The sequence below is a fragment of the Camelus ferus genome, chromosome 9 (genome assembly GCF_009834535.1).
Source record: "Camelus ferus isolate YT-003-E chromosome 9, BCGSAC_Cfer_1.0, whole genome shotgun sequence".
In the NCBI taxonomy this organism is placed as follows: Eukaryota; Metazoa; Chordata; class Mammalia; order Artiodactyla; family Camelidae; genus Camelus; species Camelus ferus.
Window position 1 is genome coordinate 26,181,655 of NC_045704.1, and position 3,994 is coordinate 26,185,648.

Here is a 3,994-nt window from a genome sequence, read left to right on the forward strand (position 1 = left end):
CTTACTTTTTTCAACTAATAGATGCTAAGATGTGGTTCATTCTTTTTGACTGTCATATAATATGCCATTAGCACATTCTACAGGAGGTTCAGCCATTCTCCTGTCTGTGGGGGGCTTGCCTGTTCCCAAGTTATATGAATGGGGCTGCCACAAACTTTGTTTATATTATCCCTGAGCATACAAGCATAGGCAAGAGTTTTTGTCATGGAGGAGAGGCACTCTTGGGCCATAAGATCTGTGCTAAAGTGTTTTCCAGTTACCCTCCTGCAATCAATGTGTGATCTTGTGATCTGCATTTTCTCTAACACTTGGTATTGTCAGCCTTCTAAATTATTGATAATCGAGTGGGTATAATCATTGTGGTTTTGATTCGCATTTCTCCTTTCCTTTTGAGGCTGAATATCTCTTATTATATTCACTGGCCGTATTTTGTCTTCCACGACATGGTGCTTCATGACTCCTGCCTAATTCCCCACTGTCTTATTTGTGCTTTTCTTACTGATTTCTAGGAATTCTCTATACATGCTTGATACTAATCCTTTGTTGGTTGTATTTTGTAAATCGTTTCCACTTTTTTTTTTATTTTATTTTTTGTGAGGGGGAGGTGATTAATTTTATTTATTTATTTTTATTTTTAGAGGAGGTACTGGGGATGGAACCCAGGACCTCATGCATGCTAAGCACACACTCTACCACTTGAGCTCCACCCTCCCCCTCGGTTCCCACTTTTTTTTATAGTGGCTTTTGATAAACAAATGCTCTTAATTAGACAGTAGTCAAAATTATCCATCTTTTATAGTCACACTTCTGGGGTCTTAGTTAAGAAATCCTCTCTGACTTCAAAATCTAAAAGATACCGACTTTGTTTTCTAAGAGTATTACTTAGTGATAAGAGTGTCACGTATCACTGTCCCCTTTAAAAAAAAATCAGGTGCAGGGAACAAATCTGATTTTTGTTGGGTTTTTGCTAGTTGCTGGCAGATTAGACTTGGTGTGAAGTCATGTTTTCTGACTTGAAATATATTTTTTGTGCTCCATGGGTCTTTCTCATTTAAAAGGGGTCACTGCCAGTGTTGTTTCCAGACTTTACCTCATGTTGCGTCTGCAGCCATAACATAGGGACGGTCCCTCCTAAAAGTCATGGGTTTTCCATGCATTCTAGGGCCCCCAGAGTCCCAGGGACGAGGTGAAGTTTCTCCTGGGCTGAGGCAGGCAAGGAGTTCTGCGGGCAGCAGCATCCCCCTGAGGCCAGGCTGGCTGCATTTGCCCACGGGCTGGGTCATTCCCAGGGCTGCATCATTCTCTGGAAGGAAAGTGTTGTGAGCCTCAGACTGCAAAGCAGACAGCTCACAAGTGGCTCAGTTTGTTATAGTCCAACCAAGGCCAGTCTTGAATCAGTCAGACAGAGCTCCGTTTTCTGAGTCAGAGCTGTAACTAAGATCATTGGGTCGAGATAGAATCGAAACCCAGAATGCCACTGCCTCTGGTCACATCACCTCCTTTCAGACTCTGAGAATTCCTGTCCTTCCCCCAAGGCTATGCCCTGAAATGCCACCTGCTGCCCTAAGGGCCCATGTGGATCAGCAGCACGAGGAACTGTCAACCAGGGCCAGCCCTTATCCCAAGCGGGGATACAGGGCTGCTCCCCCCCATGCCTGCTCTCCTCTCCGCCCCTACTGCTCTCCTCCACCCTCCCACTCCCCTCCGCTGGGGTGGAGTTTGCCCTGCCATCACCTCCCTCCTCTCCCCTCCTGCCTCCTCGCCCTCATTTTGATGTTGGTTGCAGTGCTGACAGTCCCTTCCACAGTCCCTTCCAGCAGACCAGGTAGTCCTTACAGGCTGGGACCAGAGCTCCTGCATCGCCCACCGTGTGTTCTTCCCAAATAGAAATAAATTGTCTTGTCCTTGGATCCCTATTTGTCCCCTGCAGGAACCAGTATCCAAAGGAAAAGGTAGTTTGGATGGTGAGTCCAGCCCCACATTCTCCCTTTTTGGTGGGTGCTTGGCCCTCCTGGTTTGTATGCATCCCATACAATTTGATGTGGGCTACCCATTCTTTGTCCTCATCTTGGAGGGCTGCATAAGAGGCCCCAGAGGGCCTGCACCCAGATCCCCATCAGTCTGCTCTGTAGATCTGCAGGGGTGCACTCCACTCTCCCTCCTTTGAGTCCAGGGCACTGAACCAGCACGGATGCTGGTTCATGGGAACCCCAGGGTCAGAGGGATTTGCTTCTGCCTCCAGTGGACCCTAATTCCTCCTCGATCTGACTTCCATTTGCTTCTGTTTTGGGGGGTTAAGCTCCCACTTTAGGGAACTTGCCTGAGCTCATTCACACGCAACTTCCTTCCCAGAAGTCCTTGGTCCCCAGAAGGAGACCTAAGGGCTTGTTCCTCTGGGTGCGAGATGCTGCCTCTCTGTGCTGAAAAAGGGCAGCCCAGGGGAATGGTTGCCCAAAGCACACCCGCCTCCTCTTCCCTATGCACATCACGCCAGGGCTGGTTGCTTCCAGGCAGGAACCTGGCTGACCGCGCGTGTACAGAGGGGTCTGGTTTTGGTGGTGGGAAATGGCTCCCCGGCCCCCGGTCCCTAGAGTGATCTGGCACAGCATCAGCCCATCACTGACACGTTGTTTCCATTCAACCTGGCGTCTAGGAAGCGCCTGTCTCTTTTCAAGCATGGAGGGCCTGTATTTAACATGACAGCCCGCTGTAGTATTGAGTTAACTATAAAAAAAAAAAAAAGGTGATCCTTCTGGACAGAATCACTATCCACCAGACAAATGATTAAATTTACAACTCGATTGGCGCTGATCAATATAAATGAAATGTGAAACAACTTAATGTAGCCACTAGAAACAGCTGGCCCAAGATTGTCTTCTCACAGGTGTCCCAGCCTGTCAGCTCCACACTGGCGTTCTCTGCACGTGTGGGATTGTCCAAATGTACTTTTATTTTCTTTTTCTCTTAGGTAAATATGGAAGTGCATTGCCGAATCAGTAAGGATAGGCTGGATTTTGCTGCAGTAACAAACCCCAAAAGTCAGTGGCTTGTACCAGTGAAGGCTGGTTCCTCATCATGCTGCATTTCCTGTGCTGGCCAGCAGAGGAGGCTCTGCCCATCACAGAAACCGTGGCCCTAGGCTGGCAGCACGTTTACTGTCTTGAGAGTTGCCAGTCTTCCTACCAGGGAAAAGAATGCTTCTGAGGGTCTTGCACTAGCAATCCACTGTCTGGGACTGGAAGTCATGCAGGCCCCTTCCGTTCACAGCTCAGAACTGGTTACACAGCCCCACCTGCCACAGGATGCCAGCAAGCATAGTCCTAACCACGTGCCAGCCAGTGGAGAGATGGAAATGTTTGGTGAGCAACATGAGTGACAAGCACATTTATTTAAAAACTGGCTAGATTTTAAATGAATCCATGGGATCTGGCTCTTTAATGTGATCCTGTCACGGAATGAAGAATGACAGCTCCCAGGGTGTCTCTGGTTCTTTAAGACATGTGTAACCTGCCCCAAACACACACATTTCAGAGGCTCAAAGCAACCTCTGGATGCATGAAGAAAGCGTGTGGAATGCCCCGCCTTCTCCCCAAATTCTCTCCTCCAACTATCAGTGAATCCAATAACAGTAAACACACCTGAACGCATAAACTCCAAGTGGGCAAATGCACTGTACGAGTAGTGTATCCCAAACGGGGAAAGAATGGTTATTGGTTTACATCACACCTCTTCCCAGCAACTCCTTTCCTTCAGAACCTGGGCTAGGGGTGCCTTTCACTCCTTGGCTCCACCAGGTCCCCTGTCCCTAGGGGAGGCTGGGCAAGCACTCTGGTCTACTCAGTGTGGTCTTGGCCAGGTGCCCCGGGCTGTCCTCCAGGCTGGGCTGCAGCCAGCCAAGGGTGCAGCTGGCATCAGAGAACAGGAGGGCACGGCATTCAGCATTTGGGCTGCTTTGGGCACCAACGCTTAACATTCATACATGTCTGTAGCAAGG